The following is a 23,173-nucleotide window of genomic DNA, read 5'->3' as shown; positions in this document are numbered from 1 at the left end:
CCCTAAGCTCACTTCAATCACCCTGGCTGGTAGTAGCTGCCATCTGCTTAGCACCACTTACATCAATGCTCCTCAGTGGTGCCCTTTTTCACATTTGGGAAGAAACAATTATTCACTGCAAATCAACATCCCACCTGTTGCAGTATATTTAGCATTCCTGGGCCTTAGATATCAAATACCATTCACCAGCCTTCATTCCAAAACAAAACACTTCCATATATTTTCATATGACCCCCTAGAGATGTGAAGCATATAGATGAGTATTAAGACAGATGCAAGCCAAATACTTATGTATATATTGAACAAGAGTTAAAGTACCTATCATTATAAATCGGGGGGAATTGACTATCTCATTGGAGAGACAAACAGAAAATCACAATTTTACTTATGTTATTTGTATGTAATAATACATACAAAATGTTAATACAAAACAGAAGGTAGAAATAACTGAGAAAGTTGGAGAATGCTATACTTAGGATTTTTTTTTAATTACCTCAGTTTTGAAGGATGTATCAGGAGAAGCCCAGGAGAAGAGTGGAGGAACATTCCAGTCAACGGGAACTGAATCTACAGAAATCTCAACTGTACGAAAGAGAATGAAGAATGGTATCAGTCACGAGTGACCAAAACAACAGGTTTTGAGAAAGGAGTATTGAAGCAAAGATATTAAGCGTCAGGTAAGGGGAAAGGAAGTTGCAAGGGAGGGTTGTAAAGGTGAATTTTGAATCACCTGTGGAATCTGACTTTCATTCCGCCTGTGCTATTCCAGCTACTTTCTTACGTGAGGGACACCAAACTCTTGCCATGTCTGACCCTTTACCTTGTTCAAGTCTCTGCTCCCCATCTTTATAAAAGCTCTGCCCCACCCTCAGGTTTAAAAGGCCTCCAGTGAACTCGTCTTTTCTTCCAAACTAAGCACTGTTTCCTCTGTCACTATTTCAATCTCAAATCACTTTGACTTTTTTCTTTCTTTCAGGTTTTCTTGCTGCCATAGAAATCACATCAGATACTATCCTCTATTCTAATTTTCCTAAACACTATCTCTCTCACCGTATTTTTCTCACAGATTCTAACTGTTGTAATCAAGAAGCCTCATTCCCAGGCTGCTGCGCACCTTCCTGAACTGGCTTCTCAGCCCCAGCTCCCCACTCCCGTCCTCCGTCCTTCCTGCACATCGGTTGCACAGATCTAACATGTTAGTTTCGTTGCTTTGGTCTTGCGCTCAAAACAGGCTTCAATGACAGAAAAAAAAGAAAAATCGATGTATCCTGGAGTTCACGGTTCCCACAGCCTGGCCCTAAACTAACTCTGTAATTCCATTAGTGACTGCCCTCAGCTTTCACTGGTGCCCAGCTGGTAATCATGCTTCTGATTCTAGCCAAGTATTGGGCACTTCGTACACCATAACACTGAACAAGTGCTGTGTGTGAATTGACTCATTTAGCCTTTACTAAACCTTATCGGTGGGCCCTTTTATTTCCCATTCTGCAGATAAAATATATAGAGATTAATTTGACCACACTTTCGTAAGTAGTAGAAGATAGAACCAGAATTTGAAAGTGGTTATTTCTGCTACTTAATGCTATACCACTAATTCTCACTCTCTCTCTCCCCTCTCTCCATTAACCCTTCTCTTTGAAACTATATTATTATATCACTTTAAAGGTCTCCATTTTTTTCCACCAAGATATAGTCCATCTGTCAAATCCTACTTAGAGCCTACCTGACTTATGTTATTTGTCAAAGTCACCTCTCCCTCCCACCAAGCCAGTGGTTTCCAACTTTGGTGGTGCATAGGAATCACCTGTGGAGACTTGATATAATTGGTCTGGGAGCCACCTGGGCATTGAGCTTTTTATTTTCTAACTCTCAAGGTGAATCCAATGTACAGCCAACGTTGACAACACTGCTCTAAGATCATAAGTAATTTTTTTTTAACTCCATAGCTCTTTTGCCAATTCACAGATGGGAATAATTTAGGGATGGATTTGGAGATCAGTTATTAAATCTATAAATGAGGACGTTGAAAATGTTTAGTGATTTTTAAATTTTTTTGGCAAAATTCTTCACGTGAAATCTTTTTGGTGACACAAAAAAATGAAAAAAAGGAAGTTGATATATTTTTTGAAACAAAGGCAGGAAATATCAAATCTCACTGATGTGCCTCATTTTCCCCTAACATCCCTGTGTTCTTTCAGGAAAGTTTGAAAACTCTAGGGTACCTAAGATGAAAATATAAATATACTAAGTTACACATGGGTCATTATGGATAAGTCCCTTATGTTTATAAAATTCTGATACTCTGTGGTATCAGGGGTAAATTCAGGATGAATCATCAGTATGTTACCTGTATCACTGGCCTATTCCCTTGCTAATGAGGCATTCTTTAGCTAATACTTTCTATTTCTTAGAGAATTGTATTCAACTAAAAATATAGTATTGTCCAATGGCGTAGAAATGGCATTCTGTACCTAACAGCTGTTATTAATATTTCAAAGTCACAATCACCTCTGAGGACAAATACTAGCATATCCTTATCCAGTGAAGAAATTGAGGGTTGTGGGGTTAAATGATTTGCCTCAAGTTTGTGGTAGAATTTAGTGGCACACTGCCAACTCCTAATCCAGTTTATTCTACTCCTTATAAATATTTTATGAGCCAATCCTTTACCTGCCACCATGGGCTTAAAAATATCTCCACTAATGAGCAGCACAGAGCTACTTGGAATCAAAGTCCATCCAGAATTTAATACAACAGACAATTCACAACATACTGTCAAAGATCGGCAGGGCCAGGGGGAAACGCACAATAGTTTTGCATTCAAAAAACGGGCGATGTTTTTTAAAATGACAAATATAAAATAAAATCCTTTGTAACAAAAAAGAAATGACATGTTGAACTTGGATTTCATCTATCAAGGAAAGATTGAAGAAGAAATAAATCAATGAAGACCTGTTCTTTCGAAATACACCAAGTTTTAACAAAAGAGAAGAAATAAAAAAAAAATTCTGACATGGGTATTTCAGTTTTCTGATAAAACTCTGCTAACCACAACTCATTTGTATTCCCATTTTAGTTTTCTTCTCTTTTCCCTACAGATCATTTTCCTTACTACATGAAGATCGGTTCAGAGGTCTGCCATATTAAACTGTCACAAGAATACGGGGAGATAAAAGTCCCCTGATAGTGAGGGGACTTCGGTGAATAATCTGTCAGGGAACTGCCATCACTAAGTCAGGGTAATGTCACACACAAGAGGACATGTAGCCATCCATAGAGATTTAATCCTTTCAAGTTTAATATATCTTATTACTTGTGCCAACAATCTTTAAAATTTTGGGGCCTTGGTGTGTGTCACACTTTATGGGGGCAAGACATGATTGCAAGAGAGACTTTACCTAACAATTGCAATCAGTGTAACCTGGCTTATTGTACCCTCAATGAATCCCCAACAATAAAAATAAATAAAAATAAAAATAAAAAAATTTGAAAGGCACAGAATGCCCTGGAAATTACAGAGTAATTTTGTGGGGTATTTTTTTATACAAATAAAAATAAACCAATAACCACAGAACTGAATAATTTAAGTCTCCTTTGATGGAATTTACTTCAATATTAAACTTCTCATTCTTCAGTGGAAGACACATCTGCTCCCAATTCTAAAAATCTCTGTATGAAAAGAAGTATGAGAATTAGGAAGTTAGCAAAGTAGATTTCAATTCATACATGTTGAGAATATTTCTTCAGATTTAATACTTAGCTAATAATTTTACCTTAATGATGTGTTTAGAAAACACTGCTTTCATTCCATTTTAAACAGGAACTTTATTAAGTATAATTGACATCAAACTTAATTGAGAAAAGCTATTAGACTGGCTGGCATTTACATAATTTAGGAGAAAATACATGTAAGTATGATTTGGATGTAATGTGCTGTATGTCTAACTGCCCTGGGCTGTCTTCTGAGAAAATTGGAATGAGGAATTTTTTAGACATCGGTTGTCAAATGTCACCACAACTTTCTGGAGCAGGAGTACATGTTGGACTCTAAGGCAGCTATCCATAGAGGTCTGTCAGAGGATTCTGTTTGTAAGAAATGCCTCCATACAGGATGGTGACAATTCGACCAAAATAAATACTCTTGGGGGGAGTTTGAATGTGAAACATGTAGAGATAGAGTCAGCCAGCTGCACCTGATGGAAAATGGCTAAAACAGACACAGGCGAAGTCATTAAACAGCAAAGCTGGAGGGGAAGAGAATGATGGACCCATCTTCCTACAGGTGGCTCAAGGTAACCAGCTTATAACCAGAGTAATGGTGAATGACGAACGAAGTTCCACTTCTCCCAGGGCATAACTACAGAATTACAGACTCATTCTCAATATGGGGCCTCCATAGTTTTTCAGTCCCTATCCTGTTCTTCCTTCACCAAAGCTCCCATTGCATACCAGAACCAAACCTATCTCTGTTCCTTGTGCCTCCAGAAAACATAAGGCCATGTGTCTGAAATAGCTTAAACGGGACATGATCAACAGGGTTAAATATCACTGGATTCCAGTGCTCATTTCTCTCTTTAGTGATGACATTAATACTTTTTAAGTATTTCTCTATATTACCAGATATTTTATCAGCAGCACTAAACAATCCTAGCTGGTGTTATAAATATTCAAGACATGATAGTATAGCATAGTGAAGAGCAAAGACCGTGGGGCATTCATTTAAATTTCCACTCCACTAACACCTCTGTGATCTTGCATATGTCTCTAAACCTTTCTGAATTGCAATTTTTTCACTTGTATAACAAAGATGTTAATTGTCCCTATCTCATGGAGTTGTTGTAAAGATTAAGTGAATTAGCATGTTGTAAGGCATTTAGAACTTCAGCAGGTAATAAGCACTATATAAGAACTAGTGATTATTTTTACTATTATTTAAACAAGAAGCTAAACTCAAGAAGATGCTGTTCCAATTTTAAAAGAGCTTTATCTACTTGAAAGAGGATGATTAAACTTAGCTAAAACTAGTGGGGTTCTTGACCCCCAATGTGTTCTCATCGTTACTATTGCACTGAAATGAGATGAAAATGAAAACAATTCTCAAAAGCCACCAATGAGGCCCATCAGTTCATTACTATTAATTTTGGATTCAAGATTTGGTGAGGAAAATATCCTTGCCAAAACATCCTAAATTCTTCTTTTACGTAGACAAGAACCTTAAGTTATTCATAAAAATTCCAGGCCCCAGGATATTCACTAGAACTATTCATCAAGTAATTTAAACAGCTGATAAAGAGTTGACTGAAACAGAAATGATTGAATTTCTCTCTAAGGAGTCAGAGCGAGTCTCTGGCAAAAACAAGAAGCTATTATGTCATGTCCAATTTATTTGGTTGAGTGATTCAAAGAACACTGTTCCGTCCATTACCATCATTTCCCCTCCTAAGGTTCTTATATTCATCAGGAAATGTCCTTAGCTACCCTACAGATTTCATGTTCATTATCTGCATTAGATTGAATGAATTGAACATGGCCTAGCAGAGTGATAACACAATATTAGCAAAACACATGCTGGACTTCAGTGCCTTTTTCAAGTGGCTTTCAGGGATGCTCTTCATGGCCCAGGCCTCTCCCTGCCCAAGGTTTCCCGTAGTGCGCTCTGCCACCCCCCACCTTCCTCCTTGCACTCAAGGGTGGATGGTTTTCATAAGCAAGAAGATTAATAGGCCCTGAAACAGATGCTCTTCTACAGTGAGTACTATTGTAATATCCACTTGTGCTTTACCTGCAGTTGATAGCAGTCACTCCCCAAAGAGACATTTCTTAAATACCTTTCTATTTTAAGATCCACCTTGTGGTAATTTTATTAAGTTAGAAATTAAACACGTGCTGGCTAAAGTGTATCACTGACTGTGAACAAACTGCTTAGAGACACTTTGAAAGTATATATGTCTATTCTCAGGATTATTCAACACAAACTTCCTTCAACTAAATACAGAATAAAATTGGTGAATACCTGAGAACTTTCTATCATGTCAGCCCACAGAGATGATAAATTTAAAGCACAGTCAACAAAAATTTGAGGCATCTAGGAAAGAATTGATAAGCTCCTTGTCACATTTTAGGCTCTCAAAACTGTGTTTGCAAAATTCATCAGAGAAGTTTCATGATAGATTGTTTTTTTCTCTGCCCTCGTGTTGCAGAGAATAAATATATTCTCAGGATTGTCTTTATTTATCTATTGAGGGGGGATCATTAAGTCTCGAAATTGCATTATATTTGAGTTGTTTTGGCCCCGACTTAATTTCAAAGTAATATATGCCCATGAGTGATGGGAAGACAGGAGCAAACTAAGTATTTATGTTTAGTTCGTCCATTGTTAATATTGGCCACTGATAGTCATTTTAGTAAATTCAACCAGGAAAAGAAATAAAAGAATAAAAAAAATACAAGGTGACTGAAATTATACAAAGGGTCTTGATTTTATTCTTTATTTCATGCGCTTTGACTTTACCAGAAGTCATTTCTGCGTTTCTTTTTCTTTCCCCACGAATGTGTCGTCAGAGTGGCCCCTGTTTAAATATATTCTGATCAATGATTTTTAAGTAGAAAAATATTCAATATAGTCAGTATCTTTTTTAGTAAAACCCTTGATCATTTCTATAGAAAATGCCATGAAGGCTATGGTGAACAGTTTGATGAGAATATTTCAGATTGTATATGAAACCAGCACAGTGTACCCCTTGATTGCACTAATGTACACAGCTATGATTTAACAATAATAAAAGTAAATAAATAAATGTGAACAACTTTATATGTCAGTAAATATATGCATGTGGGTAGATATTACAAATGTTCATATATATGTGCATATACACACATATACATGAATATCAAATATATACACATATACAATTGATAGATACTATATATACTATATAATGTGCAGTTGACAGAGTTTTATCTGTATTTTTATAGCAATAACTATAAATTATAGGAAGAGATATAAATACTAATATTTTTCAAATATCAAATTCCTTGGGCAATCCAATAAAATCCCCTAAGGAAAATGCAGCTTTACACATACACAAACCCAGTGTTACCTATTAAGATGCTCTCACATCCAAGTCTGTGGATGGCAAATTAAGAACCTTGGCTAAAACTTAAACTGATGAGCAAAAGTATTATGTTCAGAAAAAGTATTAGAGAATTATTATATTACAACATTTCATTATTCCATATAGTGTAATAAGTGGGACACTGTTAATATTAATCTTCACTGCTTTAAATCAGGCCAGAGAACTATGAAGAAGTACTCTAAGACAATGGTCATCAGAACAGCCTTTTTATTTTTTGTTTGTTTTGCCTCTACAACTTTCACACACACAGTACAATAAAGAGGATTACAGCTATTCTCAGGAGGAGGGGCAGAAAGGAAGATGGCCTTGGAAGATGGACAGGTGATATCAGAATAATTGGTGAGAATGGAGATTGAGATGAAGCTAGAATGCAGATCACTGAATTGCAAATGATCCAGCTGGTTAATAAGACATTTCATGATTGAGCCATGTAACATTTCTTCTTAATCTTTCTAAGGTCCACTTCAATACATTTCCTGGGAATAAGAACTTCCCTTAACTTTGAGGTTGCTGAAGAGTTACAGGGGAGAAAAGTCTTAACAATTAAGGTCCAGCCCCCATGATATAAAATCAAAAGATCTATTTTTGTGGCTACATATAACTATCAACCCACCACTTTTTTTATTATAGTCATCATGGTTCTTTGTGACTGGAGTAATTTTAAAAAGGAAGCAGAAACCATGACTGAAAAAAAGTTAAAAATACTTTATTGGCCACAGGGTATCCTCTGTGCCCTAGAAGTCAGACAATATAATTTAACTCAGAGAGAACAGCTTTCATAAAATCTTGTGAGTCAAAGTGGTACTCTGTGTTCTTCAGGATGCTCCCAGTTGGAAGCCCTTTCTGTTTCCATGCCAAGACTAAAGAAGTGGTAGAGTTTGGCATCTTAATGCCCCTTTCAGTGGTCTATGATTTTTAATGCCATCAATATATTCTACATCAGGCCCAGAACATCCCAAATCCCATTTATAAGTAAGGTTAATTTCATTTAGAATATGTGGGGAATTTTAAAAAATGTTATTATAGATTATTTAGGAATAAAAAGAAAGGAAAGCCTATGCACACATTCCTGTCCTTTCATCATATTGTTCTTGGGAGAAATTAAATCTGACTGGAGACAAAATTAGGAGGAAATTCAGCACGTTCAAAGTTGAACTGACCATTTAATTACTCTTAAATTACATTTGACATAAGATTAACATTAGCCCTCTATGCCATCAGATCTCTACTTTACCAAATTTTTAAATATCTTATAAGTTCTCATAAAGCTTCAGGGTAATAGGTAACTCAGTGGGTAGTCAAGACAATGATTTTAAAATATCTCCAACTTTTTCAGCTCCCCTAGTTATTTTTCTTAAGCTGTATCTGTTTCTCTTTATGCTGTTAAAAATGGTTATTGAATGCCTACTGTATTTCAAGCACTGCACACAGTACTGAAGATATGATAGTTAATAAGATAAATACAGGTTCCTTGCCCCAAGAGAACTTGCAATATTTTGGGAGACAAGCAATGAGGCAATTCCAGTGTGATACGTGATGATTTGATAAGGAGAAGCAATTTGCTAAAAGAGCTGCATAAAAAGAAAGCATCTATGTCAAAGTATAGGAAAAATGGAAGGATTTCTAGAGGATGTGACACCTAAGCTGAATCTTTAGTGAGGAGCCATTAGCCAGATGAAAGAGGATGGGGAGTTTGAGGAAAAGGAACAAGATAGAGCAATGGAACATGGGAGCAAATAGTTTTACTGTGAAACATGGGAGCATCCTGTCTATGCTTGAGAGTTAAGAGGAAGAATTCAGGAGAGGAAGGCAATGCCGCAACAGGAGGTCATGGCCATGACTAATGGAACAGCTACCTCATGAAGGTGTAACACCACTGAGGAATGACTCTCATTACACTATGATCTGAGGAGAGAGTAAAAACATATACATATATGTAAATTGGTACATATTTAAAAGTACAAGGGCAAGAATTTTAGAGAATTTCTCTTTAGGGACCTCAGGTTTTTAAAATATGAACAAATACAGCAATTAGTATTTATTGATTATATTTTGTAACTTTATCAAGTGTGATTAGAGTTCATCTAATACTCACAACTTTCTGAGACAGATACTGATATCTTCTCAATTTGCAGGTTAAAAAAATACCCCAGAATGCTGGGGACCTGCATTTAAAAGTACAAGGGCAAGAATTTTAGAGAATTTCTCTTTAGGGACCTCAGGTTTTTAAAATATGAACAAATACAGCAATTAGTATTTATTGATTATATTTTGTATCTTTATCAAGTGTGATTAGAGTTCATCTAATACAACTTTCTGAGACAGATACTGATATCTTCTCAATTTGCAGGTTAAAAAAATACCCCAGAATGCTGGGGACCTGCCCCCGGGTCAGGGTCCATTAAGGCCTGTGGGTCTGATGGCAACCAACTCAAGAAATATGAAGTTAGAAACAACGAGAAAGAAAGAGACAAGACACACAGAATAGAATTTTCAAAGGTGGGAACTCAGGGGACCACAAGCCACTTGTGGGGTTCTGATGGTGGCCTGAATGTCAGCTCCACTCAGCTTTCATTGAAGGCTATTTGCTCATTAGCCCAAAGAGTAAGCTGAGGAAGGAAACAAAGACACCAGCAGTTTCTCTGAATAAGCAGATCACCTCCTACTGTTTCTATAATTATTAACCTTAAGGGTCTGAGCAACCTTGAGAAATCCAAAACCTGATCCTGTGTGGGGCAGCCCCCTGTCTGTGGTCACACACACAGATTCCTAGGGAGGTATTAATCTCTGCTACTTCACTGTGGAGTGAAATGCCACTGGTGTCAATCTCCTCTGAAAAATGGGTGAGAGAGAAGTATTTTCCTCTCATCACCACCACAGAGGGTCTTCCTCTGCAATAAGAGACATGAGCTCTTTTACCCATATTTCAGGGCTCAAGCTATTCCTTTGATCTCTGCCCCAGCCAAATACAAATCTCCACAATGGGTATTTGCTTTGGCTGTTTACTAGATAGGAAACAGCCTAGTTAATGTATCGTCCACTTAACAATGTCCTTGATGAAGCAGCAAAATTTATTAATGTTATGTATTATATATTATATATAATATATTTATATATTTATTATATATAATTTATTAATGTTACTAACCCCCTGAGTACATGTAATGTACACGTACAATTAATTACAGTAATGTAATTTATTAATGTTATTAAATCCTTGAGTACATGTGTTTTTAATACCCTTCTTTTGCATACCAAAGTATGATTGTGTTGAGAGAAAAAACATTTCTACAATTAAGTTGTGAGTTGAACCAACTACCATTTTCATGAGACATCATTTTTATTCAAAAGAACAACTGGCAGATGAACGTAGTTATTCAGACTTGGACATTTGGCAGACATGTCCTTAAAAATGAACAAAGTGAGCCTGTCACTAAAGGAAAACAACTGGCAGTATTCATAGCCAGTAACACAATTTTAAGCTTCAAGTGAAAACTTCCCTTAGCTTAACATCTTCATAATACTGAAAGACTTTTCTGATGAATTTGGTAGTGATATTAATGAATGAATTTTCCTAATGTTGTATAATGAAATTCACCAGCACTTGGAAAGCCTGCCTAATTCTGTATAACAATATTTTCCAAATATTCAATGCATCATATTATAAAATTATGCAATAGTAAAAATTACATTCAAAATGGATATACTAGAACAGTGGATTTTAATAAGCTTTAAGAAACTACTACTTGCCAAATTTGTAGGATCAAAGGAAACTATTCACAACTATCTATAAAGGCTATTAAAATATTCCTCCCTTTTAGACTATATACACATATGGAAACCTAGAGTTTCTTCATGTACTTCAACCACAGTAACATATCATGAAAAACTGAATACAGAAGTGTATATGATAATCCACCAATCCTCTGCTAGGTCAGAATTAAGGAGATTTGCAAAGCTGTAAAACACTGCTGCTTTTCTCACTACATTTCTATTTGGAAAATGTATTTATCTCATTAAAAATATATTATTCATGCAATGGAATTATCATTGATGTTTAATAAATTAATATAAATTTTAAAAATTGTTTCAATTTCTACTATTGTAAATATCAATACATAAATTTTTCTCTCCTCCAATTTCCCAAGCTAAAATGATTATTGCTCTTGTTAGAACTAGCACAGAAGTGGACAAATGTGGTTGGTTCGTTGGTTGGTTTTACAGTGCTAAAAAAGCCCGTTATCTCCAAATGGACTATCATTATAATGACTGAAATAAAAGTATCATAATATATATAGATATTACACATCTAAGTCAGATAGTCATTACCTTGGTAATCATTACATACAAGTACTTGATGTACTTGCCAGACTAATAACAATAACTCAGTCTTAGTGTAACTATTCTTTACTATCTAATGTAAATTAAAACATGGCTGGTGAAAATCCGAAACTAAAGGCTAGAACCAAAGCAGTCATAAGCTAGTCTGAGACAAATGCCACAAGCAACAGTGTTCAGAAGAATTTCTTGTAATTTCTCAGCCTAATGAGAGACATACATAATTAACTGAGCTGCTTCTTAACTCTTCTCAGAAGGCTAGCTTTATCCAGCTGAAATCCAAACTCAATATTGTTTTTTGTGACATCAGCCCAGAGTTTAGAGTTCTTAATTTGCTTTTATCAGTAACAGAGATAGCAGTGTGAGTTAGTAGCTTCTGAACCACTTAAGTAGGAAGAATGCAGACATTACTAAAAAAAAAAAAAGAAACAAAGAAACGAAAGAAAGAAAGAAAGAAAAAGAAAATACTAGAAGACTGAATGAGATTAACTTTTAAAAGTTAATAGTATTTCATTTAAATAAGTTGAAAATGAGTGTCCCTAGTGGTCCCAATCTAGATAATTAAGGCCATAGATCTAAGAACTGAGTTTTCTAAAGCATTCTAATAGGATGGAGGCAATTTGAAAAGTTGTTTCTCAATATGACATAGCAACATCACTAACACTCAAACATAACACCATCTTTTCAAAATTGTCAGTAATTCATATGAAAAAGCAACAAGAGCTAGTAATTTCCTTACTAAAAATGATATGCTAGTGCCCTCTGGTGGTAGAATTTGCATATTCCCCAATATTGCATATCTTGTGAAATATAAAAGGTATTTTTGTATTTGAGAATATCACAATTTGAGATCATCACAAAGGAATAATGCATTGGGCTTCTGAATATTTCTGTGGCCTTCAAACACGTTGAAAAGGAGATAAATCTCTGAAACTAGGAATCAAGCTGATAGCTATAGGAATCTTGGTAAAGTTGTCCATGATAAGCAATTCCTGTTAAGATATTTACATCTTGTTTCTAGATCTTAACTAAAAGGTTGTTCTTTGACTTGTCTAGGTGTGAAACAATGGAAGGGTAGTCCTCCTTCATAATGACTCCAGAAGTTCCCTTTCTGGGAAGGAATTGGTGAGAATCCAAAGAATCTTCATGAACAAAGCCTTTACACAGAGGGCTTTCCAGGGGTCCTCAAACTACAGCCCGCAGGCCACATGAGGCAGTGTGATTGTATTTGTTCCCGTTTTGTTTTTTTACTTCAAAATAAGATATGTGCAGTGCGCATAGGAATTTATTCATAGTTTTTTGTTTTTTTTTTAAACTATAGTCCGGACCTCCAATGGTCTGAGGGACAGTGAACTGCCCCCATGTTTAAAAAATTTGAGGACCCTTGCTAGAGTATGTTATTTTCAAAAAAGTTCAAGAATTTTCAAGGTAAGCCTTTGCAAATTTCATAAATTGTGCTCACTTGGGTAGCACATATACTAAAATTGGAATACAGAGAAGATTACCATGTACCAGGCCCCTGTACAAGGATGACACACAAATTCGTGAAGCATTCCATGTTTTTAAAAAAATTACTTTACCATAAGGACATCTGCACTAGAATGTTTGTTGTAGCTCAGAAATCACCAAGATGTGTAATCAACCCAAGTGCCCATCAACCTATGAATGGATTAATAAACTATGGTATATGTAAAAGACAGAGACTTTACATCTTTTGTAAGTACAAAAGATACTTTACTTTACTTTACATCACATACTTTACTTTACTTAACATCCCCCTAAGTAAAGTATCACAAGAATGAAAAAGCACCCAATGCACTCAGTAATAACATGAAACCAATAGATGAAGAACTGCACTTCCACAGGAAAGAAAAACACAACTATATGCAAATGTAGGTGAGCAGTGAGAGGGGAGACGGAGGAAGGAGGGAGATTGATGTGCTACCACTCAGCGGGCACAATCTAAGGTACATGGCATACCTCCTGGGTGAAGGGCTCAACTATAACTTGAACTCTACCTAACAAATGCAAACAATGTGACCTAATTGTTTCTACCCATGTATATCAATCAGAAATTAAAGAAAAGAAAATTTCATACCTTGAGTTTAGCTAAACATTTAATATTGGTGCCTTTTAAACAATTTGATCAATCTTGTCTTGTCAAAGGAAATTACCACTTAAAGGGATAGTTGTTAAATAAGCATCCATACTTTCGCTCTGAAATGATTTGCTGAAATATGTCCACGTTTTAAAGCTTGGTTAATAGTTTATGTGAAAACTATCATACGTCTATTATTACACAATGATTGTGAAATTATACTGCAATAACTCTAGAAAGACACACAGTCTGTACTTACATACAAAAGCACTACTATATACACTTTGTTGAATATTTTTGCCAGTTATGTTTATAAGGAAAGATACTTTCTCAAGAGCATATGTTATTTATTAATAGTTGATGTGATTTTAAAGTCAGAATAGTGAAGAGCCCTGAGTATTATATTTCAGTCTAGATTAATTAAAATGGACTACTTACACTCCTGAGTTCAATAAGATTATAAATATAATAAAATAAAAAGACAAACATTTATTTTCTGAGTTTGCCTCAGAAGCAAGCTAAACATTAGAGTTTTATAGCTGCCTTGATAAGCAAATAGGTTGCTAATAATCAAATCTATGTAATTGTGTCAAGCTAAACCAGGGTCTTATATCTCATACATTAAATAAAATGCATTATAACGTGGCTTTACTTGTCTTTATAAAAATAAATACTATAGATCTATACTTTATAAAAAATAAATACTATAGATCTATTATATTAAATGTGAATATTGGTTTATTTAAACAAATATTTTGATGTCTTTAATAGAGTTTTAGATTATAAGGTAACTTGAAAACCCAAAGTTTTGGAAACTGATTTTCTTGAGCAAAATTCACCCTTAATTGTCATTTCTATCAGGACCACAAATTCAGTTATTGAATTTTAAATGCTATGTTGTACTTATTTTACAAATTATGCCATTCAAAGAAAAAATACAGAGCTCAGATTTTATTTCAATAGATTTGAAAGACCTCTGTTTGTAATAAAATTACAAACCTACTCTCTTCTCTCCTCTCCCACTACTTTTGTTAAGACGTGGAAAAGCAGCCAGGCGTTGTGGCGGGCGCCTGTAGTCCCAGCTACTTGGGAGGCTGAGGCAAGAGAATCGCTTAAGCCCAGGAGTTGGAGGTTGCTGTGAGCTGTGTGAGGCCATGGCACTCTACCGAGGGCCATAAAGTGAGACTCTGTCTCTACAAAAAAAAAAAAAAAAAAAAAAGACGTGGAAAAGCGAGTCTTTGAGAGTAGGATTAAGGGACTTTTGCACTTTTGTCATCCTGGGAGCCCACATACCCCAATTTCTGTTCTCATGCCCCTACTGGAAAAGCATGTTTTTTGACTCTCTCTCTCCTCAGAGACTTTTTTGCCCTCCAGAATCACAGACTAGGAGATTCAGATGACAGTTCTCTTTGTACTTACTTTGGGAATCTTAACTCTTTGGAGACCTTACTGAAGGCCCTGTTACTCTCTTCATATTTCCCCTGGACGGCCCACATGAAACCTGTGAATAGAACATCTACAGTGAAAATCAGATTTGAATATATAAATTTTAAACAAGAAAAGAAAATCAGACCTGTGATCCAGCAATCCAGGCTTGTATAACCAGCCAAGGTTTTGGCAATGATCCTGAACTCAGGCAAAAAGCATTTGTTTAATATAAAAAGATAGAGGATGATGTTTGTTAGAAATACTTTAAAAGGTGCACAATCAGATATTTTTACCAATATGGATGTTTCAAATGATGAAATAAATAGAAAGGTGTAGATATGTGGGCTGAAGAGAAGCTTAGGGAAGTCAAATCTGAGCTTCAATAACCTGAGAAGCCAGGGAAAGTGTTTCCTCGCCCAGGGTTCTCATGTCTGCCCTCTGAGTATTGGTAAGTCTTTTTGATATCAAATAGAATAGTCCAGAAGAACGCCTGGAGCCCCACCAGGGATCCTATAGCACTTCTGCCTGTATCCTACGATAAATTCCAGAAGATTCTCCAAGGCTGGGCTGAGTAGCTAGGAGTGCAGGGGTCACTGTCCTGCGTCAGTCTGTTTGGTGGCAGGTGGCCTGGTTCTCTCCACTGCAGGGCTCACCCAGCCGAGTCCCCTTTAACCTGCCTCTCCCCCGACCCCATCCCTCCACTCTGGATTTCCTCTTCCCAGGACAGAGATGCCCTGTCGCCTTCCGAGTTCACATTTTCACCTTATTTATCAAAATAATGGAATCCCAACTTTGACCTCAACAAATAGCTGAAAGTCTATGTTTCCCAAATTTCCTGATTTCTAAGTGCCGGCAGGTAAGAGGTGCATGAGGTTCTCTGTAAGTGGACATGCCCTATAGAAATTCCAGAAGAAAGCCTCATTAGGAAAGAAGGAATACGCTCCTCTTCCTCCAGGTCTCCACATAACCCCCGGAGTGAGAGGAGAGGCTCTGTGACAGTGACTTCGTGGAGAACCACCGGGATGACAGCGTCCCCTGCGGGTGGCAGAGCAGAGATCTGGAAGAATCTGGTGACCACGGAGCCGCAGGCCCTACCATGCACAGCTTCCCCAAGAATTCTTTATATCCTTCCATTATATTTTTATATAACGTCCTGTTCTTCAAGGTTTTCCGCCACCCAGAGCCACGCCCAGTACTAACCCATACATGGTCTTTTTTTTTTTTATTTCCCAAATTATAAGTAACACAAGGCTACTTTAAACAAAGTTCAGTGGAAACGTAGTGGTAACAGATGGGGAAGTATTGAATGGGAAGAAAATAGCGCAAATGCCCTGCAGCTCATCAGGGCTTGTAGCTAAGTCTTACTACTTCTCTGCCACAGAAATATCCGCCATCGTCTAGAGGCATTCGTAAGTCCCTCCTCCCAACACATTCTTAGGGCTCTCCTCCCTTCTAGTTTGACTTTTCTGTTCCATAAGATCTTCTTGTTTACTCGCTCTAACTCCAAACACCCTTAACTCCATTTTGTCAGATTGTACCTTTCTCCCACCCCCTCACCCAAAGTACACCGTAAGCCTTGCATTTCTCAAGCAAAAGTAGTTTGACAAAAGAAACATCTTCCCCGGAGACAAATTAAGCAGTTCTATTAGTGGGAAGAAGCAGACATAATCAGTGTTTTAATAGCACTTTTTTCTCTCTACAGTATTATGATCTAATTAAGAAGCAACAAAAATACATCTGTGAAAATTTAATGAAATCAGAAAGTCTCCCACAGATTTTAGCAGAATTTTTGTATATCGTGAAAAATACCCAGAAAGGCATAAGCCAGATCCCGCTGATGCTCTAGTGACTCATGCCAAAGCAGGAGCCATCTCTTCTCACAAGGAGAGACACCGCTGGCAATCTGTCACCTCCCAGCCCCAGCCAGCTCCTGCTGGAGCACAAAGGCGTTGCCACCTGAAGCCTGCCTGTTCCTGCTCACTGCATCTGTTTGCTGCACATTATTCACCTCTTAAGCTGCTGTGCGATGGAGCTTGTCTCTTAATTACAGCATAGAATGCTTGAATTTTTACTTTTCTATCACCCTGGAGCCTCCAATGAATGTACATTCTCTGAAAAATTTATTATATAATCCACAGACTTCCCTTCAACCCCATTACTGCAGTTATCCTTCAATTTTTACCTGGAAGATTGAATCAAGACCCTTGCTTTATAGCTTACTCTTCCTTTCCATTATTTTTCATTTCCTCTCTACCTCTGATATGACACACATATTCAAACTTGTCATCATCTAAAAATTCTCTGCATCTTAAATCTTAATTTTTTATCACTAGGAATTATTAGCATCTCATCCTTCCCTCACTCCCATCATGACGCCAATTTAAGTCAAATTCTTGGAACAAATTCTGGGAACAAAAGGCTGAACAGAGTCTCTTTCTCTCTCTTTCTTAAGAACTATACAAAAACAACGAGAAGAGGCTGAGCACCAATAGCACGGTGGTTATAGCACCAGCCACATACACTGAAGCTGGTGGGTTTGAACCCGGCCTGGGCCTGCTGAACAACAGTAACAACCGCAACAAAAAAATAGCCCGGCATTGTGGGGGCACCTGTAGTCCCAGCTACTCTGGAGGCTAAGGCAAGAGAATCACTTAAGCCCAGGTGTTTAAGGTTGCTGTGAGCTGTGACACCACAGCACTCTACCGAGGGCAACATGGTGAGACTCTGTCTCAAAAAAAAGAAAAAAAAAAAAAAACAGAAAAAACACATCTCCAGTAAGATTAATGAAAGCCCATATTCCTGGAAGAAAATACATAAAGAGGAGCTCTAAAGTATAATGAAAATTAGACCAGGTCTTTGAAAGTTTGGGGGATATCTGAGCAGAACCCCTGCACTGTGCTCAGGGTAGAGTTTGCCATAAGTGCAGGACACGTTAATGGACAAGCAGTTGTCCCCTGTTAAAATAGTGAGATTCCAGCAGGTGTACAAACACTGGGAGCCTCTCTGATGCCTTTCTTGTTGCAAAGAAGAGGCCAGGAAGGTGCAAATGAAAGAGGAAACATAGGGAAAAACTGTCTTTGCCATAAGACTAACAGCAGAGAAAATAAAATATGCATAACAAGCAGTCCTGCCCCAGGTGGAAAAGAAGAAAAGATCACAGCACGCTTGTGTGTGCATATGAAGACAAACACACTCACATACACCACTTGATTCCAAAGCATAAACCTGTGACGTGGTGAACTTTGCAGAGCCCAGGGGGACTTTCCTGCTACCCCAGAATACAGAAGAGTGTGAGAAAACATGTGGAGGAAGCTGCCTGAATTTCAATGTCCTGCAAGCTCACCTTCCTCTCTGGTGCTCAGCCAACTCCTCAGAACTGCTCAGCTTTCCAAGATGAGCAGCACTAAGAATAATAATATGAGAAAACACACAGAGACAAGGAACATGAGGAGGATGAGGAAAGGCATTGACTGACCAAAAGGCACATGAAGATCATTTGTCAAAAATAAATAACACAAAATAGGAGATAATTCCTTGCATGCCTGAGTCTCTACAACAGACAGAAGATTCCTACCCTTTTTATCCTCAGTACCTAGCAAAGTGACTTGTAGGTAAATATTTCATCTAGATTTGATGAATAAATAAATAATTGTCTAAAGTAGAGTTTCAGATATTATTGATTTACTTGAGAAAATGATTTGGGGTCATTGAGCCTTCCTGGATTTCCTATAATGAAACGAATACATGTAATTTTCTGTTTTTTTCCTGTGATAAATTAAGGCAGGTCTTTTTAAAGCTCAAATTAATTCAATAAATATTTGTTGAGTTCTTTACTATGTGAAGATCACTTTGCAAGGTTTTACCATAGATTTATAAATGAGCTCTCAAGTAGTTGAGCATCTATTACTTTATTAAGTTCTGAATTTAAAAAATAAATTGCTTAATTGGTTTAGAGAAGGGAAAGTGATAGTTCCTCTCCTTCCCCCCATTTGGGAACATATTCTAACAATAAACTGATGACCACCATATCCTTACAATAATAGAGCAGATAAATACTTCAAATTTCTAAATAGTGGAAGTTAACTGGGTTTCTTTATATTTAATAAAAAATGGTCAAGGTATTTGGGAATTCATACATATTTGTAAATGCCTTCTTTTTGGAAGATGCTATAGTAGATTAGACAGTGGAAGTTTCTAAATCTTACTATATTCATTTGTTTTTTGAGTTTTTAAAATTTTCTTCTAAATCTTATTATAGTAAAACTATAGGTGACATGCCATTGTGACACATTTTTATTTCGATTGGCAAATAAATTTGTATTTACATTTTAATGTCAGATCAAAAGTGGTCCTTATATTATTTGTATTCAGTTTGTTAAGGAAAGATCAAGAAATGTCTACAAATAACATGTGCTGACATGTTTACTGTATAATTCCCAATCTCTTCGTTTTATTTTAGTGCTCAAAAAATGGGGTTTATGAAAGGCATATAGAGAAAGTTCCTTTTTTAAAAATCAAATTTAATAAGAGAAACATTAGGGTTTTTTCTTTTTGTTTGTTTGTTTGTTGATGTGAACTCTCTTGAAATATGTTTCTTGGAAAACCTTCCCACAAATATAAAGGATGGTTAATAATAAAGATTCAAGTGGTCAAATCAGTTTGGGGAATGTTGCATGTTACAAACTCCCTTTTGGAAATCCACAGCACCCACAAACAAATTAAAGGATTGGAAAAGTCCCACAATAAAGAAAATTGTTTAGCCCAATTTTTCCCAAATTTTGGACAGCATAAGAAAGTTTTGGCAAAGAATGTGATCTCTTATAACTCTCAAAAGCACATGGGTGGTCAAGTGGCATCAAGGAAAGCTGCACATGGCCGTGTCAGTACGCATAACCTCCATCTTTCTTGCTTCTTCTGTGTGAGAGGTGCCCCTTTCTGTTAAGGACTGGCTGCTCCACCTGAACTGTTGTCCCTTCTTACTTTCTCAACAACTTCATTCTTAGGTCATCAATTTTTTTTATTGACTTTTTCCTTTATGGAAATGATAATCCACAAACTCTGAAAATATTCCTTTGTAACTCCTATTTGGGAAAAAAATTTTAAGAAAAATGTCATCTGGTCACCTATTTCTTTGCTCCCCATTGGAGCAAAAATCTCGAAACTTCATGTTTGATATCTCATGTCAATGATGTCCCCTCATCACTCCCCAACATATACCAATCTGGTTGTTCTCCATACCACCCCTCTGACATTGTTCTTGTCAAAGCCTCAAAATATTCCACATTGCCAAATTCAGTGGGCATTTTTCAATTTTTCTCTTATGTTCGAGGATGATATGCCACTCCACTGGCCACGCATTCCATCTTTCACCTCTCTGAAATCACACTTTCTGCTTTTCACAGTATCTCACTTCAGTCTTCTTTGATGACTTCACTGAATTCAGACTTCAGAGAGTTAGATTTCAGGCTCAATTCGGGTTACTTTTTTCACCATCGGTAGATAATCTCATTCATTTCCATGGCTATAAATGATATCACTTGAGTAGATTATGATTTCCACGTACAGTCCCAGTCCTTAATCTGTTCTGAGCTCTGAAGCCTTTACAGCTTGCTGCCTATTGACACTTACTGTATGTTTCATGCATCTCAAAGGTAAACAGCCCCAAACAGCACTTCACCCACTACTTGTTCCCACTTCGTGGAAACAGCACCACCCTCTACTCAAATAGTAGCATCATCTTCATTCCCTCCTTCCTTTATCCCTCACATCTAATTCATTAACAAGACCTACTAATTTTGCCTTCAAATATTTGTCTTAGATATTTCCACTTATCATCTCCCTTTCTACCAACTTAGTTTAAGCCTGGACTAGTGCAATACCCTTCTAACTGGTCTCTTTGTTTCTTCTTTTGCCTTTTCCCAATCAATATTGCCCACAGTGCTTGAGTGAATTTTTTTTTTTAATTTTTTTATTAAATCATAACTATACAATGATATGATTATGGGGCATCATACACTCACTTCATAAACCATTTGACACATTTTTATCACAGTGGTTAACATAGCCTTTCCGGCGTTATCTCAGTTACTGTGCCAAAACATTTACATTCTACATTTACCAAGTTTCGCAAATACCCCTGTAATATGCACCACAGGTGTGATCCCACCAATTCCCCTCCCTCTACCCACCCCCCCCTTCCCACTTCCCCCTATTGTTAAGTTGTAGCTGGGTTATAGCTTTCATGTGAGAGTCCCAAATTAGTTTCATAGTAGGGCTGTGTACATTGGGTATTTTTTCTTCCATTCTTGGGATACTTTACTAAGAAGAATATGTTCCAGCTCCATCCATGTAAACATGAAAGAGGTAAAGTCTCCATCTTTCTTTAAGGCTGCATAGTATTCCATGGTATACATATACCACAATTTATTAATCCATTCGTGGATCGATGGGCACTTGGGCTTTTTCCATGACTTAGCTATTATGAATTGGGCTGCAATAAACATTCTGGTACAAATATCTTTGTTATGTTGTGATTTTTGGTCTTCTGGGTATATGCCCAGCAGAGGAATTACAGGATTGAATGGCAGATCTATTTTTAGATCTCTGAGTGTTCTCCATATCTCTTTCCAAAAGGAATGTATTAATTTGCATTCCCACCAGCAGTGCAGAAGTGTTCCCTTTTCTCCGCATCCATGCCAACATCTCTGGTCTTGAGATTTTGTGATATAGGCTAGTCTCATTGGAGTTAGATGATATCTCAAAGTAGTTTTGATTTGCATTTCTCTGATGATTAAAGATGATGAGCATTTTTTCATATGTCTGAAGGCCGTGCGCCTGTCTTCTTCAGAGAAGTTTCTCTTCAAATCCCTTGCCCAGCCTGCGATGGGATCCCTTGTTTTTTTCTTGCTGATGCGTTTGAGTTCTCTGTGGATTCTGGTTATTAAACCTTTGTCAGAGTTATACCCTGCAAATATCTTCTCCCATTCTGAGGGCTGTCTGCTTGCTCTGCTTACTGTGTTCTTAGCTGTGCAGAAGCTTTTTAGTTTGATCAAGTCCCAGTAGTGTATTTTTGAAGCTGCTTCAATTGCCCGGGGGGTTCTCCTCATGAAATACTCACCCAGACCAATTTCTTCAAGGGTTTTCCCTGCATTCTCCTCTAGTATTTTTATAGTTTCATGTCTTAAGTTTAAATCTTGAATCCAATGAGAGTCTATCTTAGTTAATGGTGAAAGGTGTGGGTCCAATTTCAGTCTTCTGCAGGTTGCCAGCCAGTTCACCCAGCACCATTTGTTAAATAGGGAATCTTTTCCCCACTGAATGTTTTTAATTGGCTTGTCAAAAATCAAATAGCGGTAAGTAGCTGGATTCATCTCTTGGTTCTCTATTCTATTCCAGATATCTACTTCTCTGATTTTGTGCCAATACCATGCTGTTTTGATCACTATCGATTTGTAGTAAAGTCTGAGGTCTGGTAGTGTGATTCCTCCTGTTTTGTTTTTATTTCTGAGTAATGTCTTGGCTATTCGAGGTTTTTTCTGATTCCATATAAAACGAAGTAATGTTTTTTCAAGATCTTTAAAATATGACAGTGGAGCTTTAATAGGGAGTGCGTTGAAATTATATATTGCTTTGGGTAGTATGGACATTTTGATAATGTTGATTCTTCCTAGCCATGAGCATGGTATGTTTTTCCATTTGTTAACATTTTCAGCTATTTCTTTTCTTAGAGTTTCATAGTTCTCTTTATAGAGATCTTTCACGTCTTTTGTTAGGTAAATTCCCAAATATTTCATCTTCTTTGGCACTACTGTGAATGGGATAGAGTCCTTAACTGTTTTTTCAATTTGACTGTTGTTGGTGTATATAAAGGCTACCGATTTATGAATGTTGATTTTGTAACCTGAGACGCTGCTGTATTCCTTGATCACTTCTAGGAGTTTTGTAGTAGAGTCCCTAGTGTTTTCCAGATACACAATCATATCATCTGCGAAGAGCGAGAGTTTGATCTCTTCTGACCCTATATGGATACCCTTGATCGCCTTTTCTTCCCTAATTGCGGTGGCTAAAACTTCCATTACAATGTTGAAAAGCAATGGAGACAATGGGCAGCCTTGTCTGGTTCCTGATCTGAGTGGAAATGATTCCAATTTAACTCCATTCAATATGATATTGG

General features: G+C 36.9%; 1 non-coding gene across 1 annotated transcript; it reads left to right on the top strand.

Moving 5' to 3' along the window:
* The first annotated feature begins 12,928 nt into the window (after positions 1-12,928).
* Positions 12,929-13,038, top strand: LOC128597902 (U6 spliceosomal RNA). The gene has a single exon (XR_008383452.1). It is a non-coding gene; the product is annotated as a U6 spliceosomal RNA (small nuclear RNA).
* Positions 13,039-23,173: the final 10,135 nt, after the last annotated feature.

Source organism: Nycticebus coucang, chromosome 10 (assembly GCF_027406575.1).
Source record: "Nycticebus coucang isolate mNycCou1 chromosome 10, mNycCou1.pri, whole genome shotgun sequence".
In the NCBI taxonomy this organism is placed as follows: Eukaryota; Metazoa; Chordata; class Mammalia; order Primates; family Lorisidae; genus Nycticebus; species Nycticebus coucang.
Note: the sequence above shows the minus strand (reverse complement) of the source record. Positions and strands in the feature narration are given on the sequence as shown.